General features: G+C 45.6%; 1 pseudogene; it reads right to left on the bottom strand.

Moving 5' to 3' along the window:
• Positions 1 to 1,377: 1,377 nt before the first annotated feature.
• On the bottom strand, positions 1,378 to 4,713 carry LOC127314759 (receptor-like protein EIX1; annotated as a pseudogene).
• Positions 4,714 to 12,061: the final 7,348 nt, after the last annotated feature.

The raw sequence follows: 12,061 nt of genomic DNA, 5'->3' as shown, positions 1-12,061 counted from the left end.
CTGCTACCTTTATCCGTATCAACAGATACGAAGAAAAATCCTAACGGACGCATTAGGTACCCGATAAATTTGACTGGGACTCGACAGAATGGTAAGACCTTAAGCGGCACCTGTCGAAGTTTACACCAGTATCCCGAGATCATGTCCAGGGACGTGATTTTGAAGTAGGTTTTTGCGGATTGCCACTAGAGCAGTTAACTAGTACCTGATCCGTCAGACGAACTAGCCCCAACTACCATTATCCCTGTACAATATAGAAATCTTATGTGAAGAAATATAAAAAAGTTAAAGCTTTCGAATAAAAATAAACAGTGGAGATTTTCCCTGATTCTACGATTCAAGCAAAATCTCGGGGGCTACTGACATAGGCATCCCAAATGGGCCTGCCGAAGATAGTACCCGGGGTTTACTGAAGGCCCACTACCCGAAGAATAAGAAGATTCGGGAGCCCAAGATATATCAAGGAAAGTTAAGAGTTGTAATAGGAAGTGTTATTTGTAATATGGCGGGATGAGTTAGAAACCGTCCCGGACTCTGTAACTTGTATAGCACGAATCCCTCGGCTCCACCTCCTATATAAAGGGGGAGCCGAGGGACGAAGAGGGGATCGAATCATTATTACAAACCCTAGTTTTCATAATCGTCGAGTACTTTTCAGCTGAAACCTTCGAGATCTACTTGCCCTCTACTTCCAACTAAACCCTAGCCTACAATCCATAGGCATTGACAAGTTGATACCTTGTCAAATGGTGGTTCGAGTCCTGGTGGCGACGAGTTTTGGCTTGGTGATTCGTGACTTGGAGCAGCGACATCGGCAAGTGGGGGCGACATCACGGAAGAAATTCAGAGTCTAAACTTGCAGGGTGAAAACTCAAGGTTTTACCTTAATTGGTTGTGCCTGGCAATAGCCATATTGAATGCATTGTTTTGTGAGCGAGGATTTTCTCCTAAGTGAAAACCTATGATCTATGATCAGGACAATGACAGTGCTTGTGCGATGTTTGAGACGTCGTTTTTGGAGGTGGATTTCTGGTGCTATTTTGGTCCGTTGCTACAAGGAACATATCTTGTTTCTCTATTTTTTTTCTAGCTATGTGCATCCGTATTGTCATTAGGGACGTTGTTGCAGTGGCGGGGCATAATCGTTATCTTCGCGATATTAATATATTTCCTTTGTCAAAAAAAAAAATCATCGTCACCTTTGTCAAGAGAAACTAACACTGCATGAGACTTAGGCTAGCCATAGTGGTAGTATCTTAGCTAGTATCATGCACATTGGTCCCACAAAAATGCTGATGTGGCAACTAATTAAGGAGGAGAGATGAGTATAGAGTATCATATGTGGATACTGTATCATAGCGCATATCACGAGAAAAGTTAATTCCAAACAAATCTTGTACATCAATTTGCATTGAGATTCTAAATAGCAATAAATATAGCATAACTATGATACTACTCCGTGATACTACCCACTATAGAGATTGTATCATACACGAGTATCATATGCATGATAGTACTATATGATACTTAACACTATGGCTAGCCTTAAGCATGTCGTATATATAATTTTTTTTACCCAGATTAATATGGACTTCCCACTTTCGATTCTATTGGCCATGCACGAACATGCGTGCTTCAGAAAAAATTGCTTATTCTTCATATGTCTTCCTTTTGAAGCTTGCCCACTTCACAACCACATACACATAGATTCTGTCATACAGCTCATCAAAGAGTTGAAAATAAGCAACCCTCCATGTCTTCTTGAATAAGAGTGAACATAACACAGTCCAAAGCCCCGCCACTAGTCCCAGCATAAGACCAAAATCAAAGGAGAGTGGATCAAATTCCTGGTTGCTTCTTGTAAGAGGACCATGGGTGACTGTAATGTTTTCTGAACAATTCTTCTGAAGAGGAGGCCCACAAAGTCCATTGTTGCCAATGTACATAAGGGCTGGGTTATCCACATTGAGTGTGTCAAGTTGGTGGCCGGAGGGTATCCTTCCAGTCAAAATGTTATAGGACATGTTCAAGTAGCTCAGAGATGTCAAATTCGACAAGCTCGGTGGGATTTCACCAGAAAGCTTATTCTTGGACATGTCGAGAGATTCTAATGACTGCAGGGAGCCAATCTTGGTAGGAATGTTTCCACTCAGGTAGTTTGATGACAAATTCAAGTTTATCAATGCATCAAGGGACGTGATATCTGTGGGAACTTCACCAGTTAAGGAGTTGCCTGATACATCAATGCTCACGAAATATGCAAGGGTGCCACCATATCTAAGATCTTGTCCTTTTGTGATTATTGACAAGATTTCTCCAAATTGACCTGTAATACTCAATGAACCCAAACCAGCTGGACCCACATTTGTACCAGATATAGGCATGAAGCCCTTGCGGGTCATACCAGTTAGGTTGGACAGATGCAGAGGTATAACACCAGATATGTTATTTCCCGACAGATCCAAGTATTGAAGATAACTAAGGGTTGTTATTTCAACTGGAATAATCCCAGAAAATTCGTTGTAGCTTAGTCGCAGAAACCGTAACTGTGCCAGGTCTCCTATCCAAGTGGGTATCCTTCCATAGAACTTATTCCATGCAAGATCAAGAAACTCGAGATTTGATCCATTCTGTAAAAATTCTGGGAATGCGCCTGATAAGCTATTGTTGCTTAACAGGACGTAAGACATGGATAAGGCCTCAAAGCACTGAGGAATTTCACCCTCTAGAAGATTGCTTGACAAATCAAGATCTTCTAGCCCTTGCAGTTTACACATAGAATCTGGAATGCTGCCACCAATTTGATTTGAATACATCAGCAATGTTTTCAGTTTCACGGCTTCAAGATTTGATGGTAGTGTTCCTGACAAGGCATTGTTGGAGATGTCTAATACAATGATATTTCTTGGAAAAGCTGCTATTGGTCCTATAAGACGGTTTGAACCGAGGTAGAGCTCTTCAAACGCCATGCCATATAGATGTGTTGGCAAGCTGCCGCTTATTTGGTTATGAGAGATGTCAAGATATATGACTCGTGAAAATGCAGACCAAAACCAATCAGGAATCGTATCCATAAGAGTTGTGTTTGAAATGTCAAGTGTAGTGAGTTCTAGCTGCCACTGAAGCCAGGCCGGAAAGAGAGGACCCATCTTACAAGATGAAAATAGTGCAACCTCCAGCCTGAAGGGAGCAACCCAATCTGAATCCACTGCAATCTTCAAATAATTAGAAGAGAGGTCTATATTCTTTAGACCTTTTAGACTTCTAAAATGTTCTTCCGTAATCACACCACTGAAGTTGTTCTTGCTTAGGACCAAAGAAGTCAGATCACTAAGAGCACCAATTTCAGAAGGTACAATACCAGTGAAGTTGTTGTTACTTAGGTCCAAAGAAGTCAGATTAGTTAGGGAACCAATTTCAGAGGGCACACTTCTGCTGAATAAGTTGCTCGAAAGGTCAAGTGCAGTTAAACACATCAAATTCCCAATGCCAGGTGGTATACCTCCGGTGATGCTGTTGTCGGAGAGTTCAAGTCTGTTCAAGCTGGTGAGGTTACCTATCAAATTTGGCAATGCTCCGGTCAAACTGTTTTGACTGAAATCCAGCACCTGCAAATTTGTCCATGCACATTCTAGCAAGCCCTGCATCATTTCTGCTACACCTGCACTTATGTCATTTTGCCTGAGGTCTAAGATTTTCAAACTGCAAAGATTCTTCAGCTTTCCAGTCATTGTCAAGTACTTGTTCGAATTTAACGACAAATCAAGCAACTTGAAGGGATGTCATGTTTGCTAGTGCATCAGGAAATTGGCCGAATAATCTAGTGTACTGAAGATTGAGGTGCTTGAGGCTTGTCACTTTCCAAAACCAACTATGCTCGATTGAGTGGTCCAATTCATTCCAAGAAAGATCAAGCTTCTCAAGTTTGGTTAGATTGAGGTACGGAAGCGATTGGTTTGCATTGTCAAGCGAACAACCCTGAAGATGGACAACCCTGAGAGACGGAATCATATTCAGAGTATGAGGCCAGTCATCTATCCCAGAGAGGTTTACTCCGCAGATGCTAAGGTGCTTTAGCGAATGCAGATTTGTTAGCCATGTGATGTTGTCAGAGTACATCTCAGAACGACGGTCCTGGCCGATGGCAAGATACCGCATCTTGGACAGGTTACCAAGCTGAGGAGGCAGTCTGCCGCTAAATGCTAAGCCAGTGAGGTTGAGATATCTCAGGTTCTCCATCGAGCCCAAGAACTCAGGAAAAGTGCTATTTGGCACTGATAAGCAGTTCATGCTAAGGTCTATGTGCTCTAGATACTCCAAGGAACGTAAAGAGGAACTGATCTCGCCGAAAAGAGTATCAAAAGAACATGGATCTTTGTACACATGCAGGTTCGGAGTGCGGAGGTGGAGCCTGACAACATGGCCGGTGCGGTTGCTGCACCTGATGCCTCTCCACCGGCAGCAGTCTTGGCCGTGCCACGAGGCGAGGAGGTTGGTTCTGTCGCTTGTGATGCCCTTCTTGAAGGAGAGCAAGGAGGCCCTCTCCGCGGGGATGCAGCTGCCGCCATGGGCGTCCTGGAGTTGCAATCCACCGCTCGCGAAGATGCTTATGATGCAGAGGAGGAGCAAGAGGTGAGTTGTGCGATACATGCTGGAAGAACGGGACCTGGTTAGCATGTAAACGGAAAATGCAGGCTACTAGTGCTGTTTTCCAGAGGATGGTACTGCCGTACTGGAGATGTTGTTTTATCCATTTGAGCCAAGCATACGGTCATAGAAAGGACGCGCGTTCACTCATCGTCTGGTTGGTATCAGTCGATGTAGATATGGTGACCCAGTCGCCAGCTACTTGATCAATCGCCTGGTTTCAGCCACACTGTGCTCCTGCAGACCCTAGAGGTTTCCTGTCATGGTCCAGGGTGGTTGAATATTGCTGATCATTCACACACGCAAGTCTTTGTTCACTAATTGGTGACGACCCGCTGCAACCACGCTGTGCTGGCAAAGTCAGCAACCATGTTTGTAAAGTGTGAACTCATTTACGAAAGAAAGAAATGGATTGCTCCATCATTTACGGAATCTTGATGCGATTAACTCACACCAACATGTTGTGGGATACAAATATGCAACAAAGAATAAAATTATCCCAGACACCTGAATATGAGAAGACAAAAGGATACCATTTTTTTATGGGTTTTGCTAGAACTAAGTTCGTGCTACACCATGGACGCGTTTGGTTGCCTGGGCCGAAAACCTGCATGGTTGGCGCAGCCAGATGGAGGGCATTGCGCATTGAGAAAGCCATGGACCACTTTTTGCCTGTCGTTTGGTAGCCTGTGAGTCCTTTTGCGCGCCGGAGAACCAGGTCGTGCAGCCCATTTGGTTGCACATAGCTCAGTGTTGTGGTAACCCCTTCACTTAGAGTGGTGAGGTTACCCAATACTGAATAACAGCACACATGAGATTCAGTTCATCAGAAAAGATGCTGATAATACACATCAACAAGTACTTAGTGGGAGATGCATCACGAACGAAAGCAACTACTTCGTGATGCATCACATGTTCATCATGAGGGGTTAGTATATACCACCTCGAAGAAGTTCATCATTACAAACCGAAGATCAGGTTGTACCAAGTCCTAGATAATGGAGGGATACAAGATCACCTCCCAAAATCAGCGGATCATCAGAAGGAAGCATGATGTAGCCCCGTCTATCGTCGACGCCACACCATGGCCAAGGAGTCCCCCAAGTGGACCAACAACACAAACCCCCGCCATATATGTCAAGGTGAACTCTTTCCTCTCTATGGTCAACCTCAACACCAACTTGAATGGTATGCTACCTCATGCCTATCATCATTGTGTCTATAGGTGCCGACATCGACAAGGACCAAGAGAGAAGGAACTCCCATGGTGCAAGGAAGAGAGAAGAAGAAGAAGGAAAGAAGAGAAGAAGGAAGAGGAAGAAGAGGCGGGAGGAAGAGGCCCAGCCTGGCCGGTCCAGGACCCGGTCAGACCGGACCCACAACCGGGCCATCCGGTCCCAGGCCCGGTGAACCGGGTGCCCAACCGGATTCCCCTGCATCGTACCGGAAGGCAACCGGAAACTTCGCAAGATCCCGATTGGCACCCGGTCGACCGGACCCAGGACCGGACCACCCGGTCACAGGCCCGGTCTGACCGGATCCCAAACCGGATTTGACGGGAATGACTCACCAAACTGCCTAAGTTATCCACTTGCGTACCTTTTCGGCCCAAGTTGCCTTGTACCTCTATATAAGCACCTAGGTCATCCCCTTTACCCCTTAGACTTGTTTTGAACTCAAACCTACCTTTGAGCTTAGTCTCCCTTGGGTATCATCCCTCTGTAATCAAGGCACCTTGGTTGTTGACTTTGATCTTGTTGAGTGAGATTCTAGTACAAGTTACTCTCTCTCCCTCATCAAGCTCTTCCTCTCCAACCCCAATCTCTCTCCGGGAATTCTGCCGCGTGCCTCTTCCTCGGAGATTCTATTGGCGTGGTCCATCGAGCCACGGAGGTAAGCATCGGGTGTATCGGGTTGGTGTGCGTGCGTGAGTCTCGGTGTTCGTCGTGTTCTTCGTGTTCCTCGCGTTCTCCCACCTCTCCCCTTGGTTTCGAGGTCAATCCGCGAGATCGGGCCACACACGGGGTCTTAGACCTCATCATATGGTATCAGCAGCCTTTGGTTTCCGCGGATTTGACCCCCCACCCACCCAATTTCATCTCTGAAAATTTTTCCCCAAAAATCCCCAAAAAATAGCCCCAAATTGCCTCTTGACCGATCTGTGATTTGGTTGCGTTTTGAGTGGTTTTGGTCCATGGATTTGGTGTTGGAGTGCTTGATCTACTATCTCCCCAACTTTTAGCCCCCAATTCCATCGTTTCCCTTCGTTTTGGTCGATTTGGCTTGGTTTCGCTCAAGAACAGGAGAGAGAAACTGTGCCCCGAGAAATCCGGTCGACCGGGCGCCAACCGGGCCTGTGACCGGACGGCCTGGCGCCAGGGCCGGTCAACCGGGCGCCAGACCGGGCGCCAACCGGGCGCCAACCGGGCCAGAACCCGGTCAACCGGGCTGTAGACCGGCCAGGCTGGCCCAGGGCCCGGTCAACCGGGTGCCAACCGGGCGCCACCACCTCCGCCAACCACCGCCGCCCTCTCTACCGCCGGCAAGCACCACCACCCTCCCCAAACCACCGGGAAACATCACCGCGGCCCCATAACCTCCGCCGCAACCGCAAGAGCATCGACACCACCACCACCGGCTTACCACCACCACCGCCGCCAAGCTACTTTGACCCTTTTCTTCCGCTAACTTGTGATTGCTTGTTCCGGTTTGAGTGCCTTGTTTGTGAAACTAACCTGCAGCTCCGAAGCAAGCGACGACATCCGAGGCACCCCGAACTTGCAACCGTACTCTTGACACCACCGCCATCATCGCAAGTTGTGTGTTCCGACACCGCCTAACATTTTCATCTAGGTATAACTTGCATTCCCCTTGTTACCCCTCTTCTTTTGCGATCTATCCTATCGAGCATCGCTTATCAAGTGTTGCGAGACATTGCATGTGGCCCCGATTGTGAGGTGTGTGCGTAGTGTGGAGTCAAGCTTCTAAGCAAAACTCATGTGGCAAGATAGCAAAAGTGAGCTAACGCTAACATAGAGCGTGGAAAAAGAAAGAAAAGCACAAAAAGAGTGCAAGTGCCATCATACATACAAAAGTGTACAAAGTGCCACCATAGATACAAAAGAGTGCAAGTGCCACCATATACAAAAGAGAAAAAGCTTTTAAGCAAAAGAGAGATATGAGAAGAGAGGCCGCGTGTAAATCTTGTTGTCTCTCCGTTGCAACCAAAGCTTTGATCTCTTCTTGTGTTAGTGTGACACCGAGCACCCTTGTTTAAGGGCTTCTTACACTTTTCCGCTCATTCCTTGGTCGCACTAACCCCGTTCATCTCGTGTGTGCGTTCCATATCTTTCCGTGTTTATAGTGATCATCGCTTTGACATTTGAATTTTTTGGATTTCACCCACTTTTAACAACATACTCGATCTTGGATTTTGTCTTTTGGCTTTCCACCATACTCACCTAACACCATATTTGCTAACTTTTGCGTGTGGTTTTGCGTGTGTACCCGATACACTTGATCTTGCTTTTGGCTTGGTTGATTACTGTAGGATAACGTTGCATAGAAAACAAAAATTTTCCTACCGCGAACACGCAATCCAAGCCAAGATGCAATCTAGAAGACGGTAGCAACGAGGGGGTATCGAGTCTCACCCTTGAAGAGATTCCAAAGCCTACAAGAGGAGGCTCTTGTTGCTGCGGTAGACGATCACTTGCCGCTTGCAAAAGCGCGTAGAAGATCTTGATCACGATCGGTTCCGGCGCCACGAACGGGCAGCACCTCCGTACTCGGTCACACGTTCGGTTGTTGATGAAGACGACGTCCACCTCCCGTTCCAGCGGGCAGCGGAAGTAGTAGCTCCTCTTGAATCCAACAGCACGACGGCGTGGTGTCGGTGGCGGTGGAGAAGTCCGGCGGAGCTTCGCTAAGCTATGCGGGAGATATGGAGGAGAGGGGGGCGGCTAGGGTTTGGGAGGGGGTGGCCGGCCACTTCAAGGGGGGCGGCCAGCTTGTGGTCTTGGGGTGGCTGGCCCCCTCCCTTGGCCCCTCATTATATAGGTGGATCCCCAAGTGTTGGTGTCCAAGTCTTCGAATAAGACCCGAACCAAAAACCTTCCATAAGAGGGGGAAACCTAGCCCAACTAGGACTCCCACCAAAGGTGGGGTTTCCACCTCCCATATGGGGGGGTGGCCGGCCCCCTAAGGGGGAGTCCACTTGGGACTCCTCCCCCACTAGGGTTGGCCGGCCATGGAGGTGGAGTCCCATGTGGACTCCACCTTCCTTGGTGGTTTCTTCCGGACTTTTCTAGAACCTTCTAGAACCTTCCATAGAACCTTCCGCGACATTTTAATTCACATAAAATGACATCCTATATATGAATCTTATTCTCCGGACCATTCCGGAACTCCTCGTGATGTCCGGGATCTCATCCGGGACTCCGAACAAATATTCGAACTCCATTCCATATTCAAGTACTACCATTTCAACATCCAACTTTAAGTGTGTCACCCTACGGTTCGTGAACTATGCGGACATGGTTGAGTACTTACTCCGACCAATAACCAATAGCGGGATCTGGAGATCCATAATGGCTCCCACATATTCAACGATGACTTTAGTGATCGAATGAACCATTCACATACAATACCAATTCCCTTTGTCTCGCGATATTTTACTTGTCCGAGATTTGATCTTCGGTATCACTCTATACCTTGTTCAACCTCGTCTCCTGACAAGTACTCTTTACTCGTACCGTGGTATGTGGTCTCTTATGAACTTATTCATATGCTTGCAAGACATTAGACGACATTCCACCGAGAGGGCCCAGAGTATATCTATCAATCATCGGGATGGACAAATCCCACTGTTGATCCATATGCCTCAACTCATACTTTCCGGATACTTAATCCCACCTTTATAGCCACCCATTTACGCAGTGGTGTTTGGTGTAATCAAAGTACCTTTCCGGTATAAGTGATTTACATGATCTCATGGTCATAAGGACTAGGTAACTATGTATCGAAAGCTTATAGCAAATAACTTAATGACGAGATCTTATGCTACGCTTAATTGGGTGTGTCCATTACATCATTCATACAATGACATAACCTTGTTATTAATAATATCCAATGTTCATGATTATGAAACTAATCATCCATTAATCAACAAGCTAGTTTAAGAGGCATACTAGGGACTTCTTGTTTGTCTACATATCACACATGTACTAATGTTTCGGTTAATACAATTCTAGCATGATATATAAACATTTATCATAAACATAAAGATATAAATAATAACCACTTTATTATTGCCTCTAGGGCATATCTCCTTCAGTCTCCCACTTGCACTAGAGTCAATAATCTAGATTACATTGTAATATACCTAACACCCATGGCATTCTGGTGTTGGTCATGCTTTGCCCTAGGGAGAGCTTTAGTCAACGGATCTGCTACATTCAGATCAGTGTGTACTTTGCAAATCTTTACTTCTCCATCTTCGATGTACTCGCGAATCGAGTGGTAACGCAGCTTGATATGCTTCAGCCTCTTGTGTGACCTTGGCTCTTGTGCATTGGCGATGGCACCCATGTTATCACAGTAAATGATTAATGGATCCAATGCACTAGGAACCACACCGAGCTCTACAATGAACCTCTTCATCCATACCGCTTCTGATGAAGCCTCTGAAGCCGCTATGTACTCTGATTCTGTTGAAGACTTCGCCACCGTGCACTGCTTTGAGCTTGCCCAGCTTACTGCAGCACCATTCAATATAAACACGTACCCAGATTGTGACTTAGAGTCATCAGGATCAGTGTTCCAACTTGCATCGGTGTAACCATTTACAACGAGCTCTTGGTCACCTCCATAACACAGAAACCTATCCTTAGTTCTTTTCAAGTACTTCAGGATATTCTTGACCGCTGTCCAGTGTTCCATTCCTGGATCACTTTGATATCTGCTAGTCAAACTAACAGCATGTGCTATATCCGGTCTAGTACATAGCATGGCATACATGATAGATCCTACTGCCGAGGCATAGGGGATATTACTCATCCTTTCTCTTTCTTCTGCCGTAGCCGGTCCTTGAGTCTTACTCAATACCTTGCCTAGTAACATAGGTAAGAACCCTTTCTTACTTTCGTCCATTCTAAACTTCTTTAGAATCTTGTCCAGATATGTACTCTGTGATAGCCCTATTAGGCGTCTTGATCTATCTCTATAAATCTTGATGCCTAATATATACGATGCTTCACCAAGGTCTTTCATTGAAAAACTATTATTCAAATAACCTTTAACACTGCTTAATAGTTCTATATCATTCCCGATCAATAATATGTCATCTACATATAATATCAGGAATGCTACAGAGCTCTCACTCACTTTCTTGTAAATACAGGCCTCTCCATGACACTGTATAAACCCGAAGTCTTTGATCACCTTATCAAAGCGTCGGTTCCAACTTCTTGATGCTTGCTTTAGTCCATAGATTGAACGCTGAAGTTTGCATACTTTGTCAGCATTTTTAGGATCGACAAAACCTTTGGGTTGTACCATATACAACTCTTCCTCAATGTCTCCATTAAGGAACGCCGTTTTGACATCCATCTGCCAAATCTCATAATCGCAAAATGCAGCTATTGCTAACAAAATCCTCACAGATTTTAGCTTCGCTACAGGTGAGAAAGTCTCATCGTAGTCAACTCCTTGAATTTGTCGGAAACCCTTTGCGACAAGTCGAGCTTTATAGACAGTAATATTACCATCAGCATCTGTTTTTCTCTTGAAGATCCATTTATTTTCGACAGCCTTTCGGCTATCAGGTAAGTCTACCAAAGTCCATACTTTGTTATCATACATGGATCCCATTTCGGATTTCATGGCTTCTTGCCATTTGTTGGAATCTGGGCTCATCATCGCTTCTTCATACGTCGCAGGGTCCTCATCATTGTTATCCACAATCATGACATTTAGACAAGGATCATACCAATCAGGAGTGGCACGTTCTCTTGTCGATCTGCGAGGTTCAGTAGTTTCCTCGTTCGAAGTTTCATGATCATTATCATTAGCTTCCTCTGTTGCCGGTGTAGGCGGTACAGGTACAACTTCGATCTACGCGCTACTCTAATCAACGAGTATAGATTCATCAATCTCATCGAGTTCTACTTTTCTTCCAGTCACTTCTTTAGTGAGAAATTCTTTCTCAAGAAAGGTTCCGTTCTTAGCAACAAAGATTTTGCCTTCGGATCTGTGATAGAAAGTGTACCCTATAGTTTCCTTAGGGTATCCTATGAAGACGCATTTCTTCGCTTTGGGTTCTAGCTTGTCCGGTTGTAACTTCTTTACATAGGCTTCGCAACCCCAAACTTTCAGGAACGACAGCTTAGGTTTCTTGTTAAACCATAATTCATAC

The sequence above is a fragment of the Lolium perenne genome, chromosome 7 (assembly GCF_019359855.2).
Source record: "Lolium perenne isolate Kyuss_39 chromosome 7, Kyuss_2.0, whole genome shotgun sequence".
In the NCBI taxonomy this organism is placed as follows: Eukaryota; Viridiplantae; Streptophyta; class Magnoliopsida; order Poales; family Poaceae; genus Lolium; species Lolium perenne.
The sequence above is the reverse complement of the archived record's forward strand: the minus strand, read 5'-3'. Positions and strand labels throughout refer to the sequence as shown.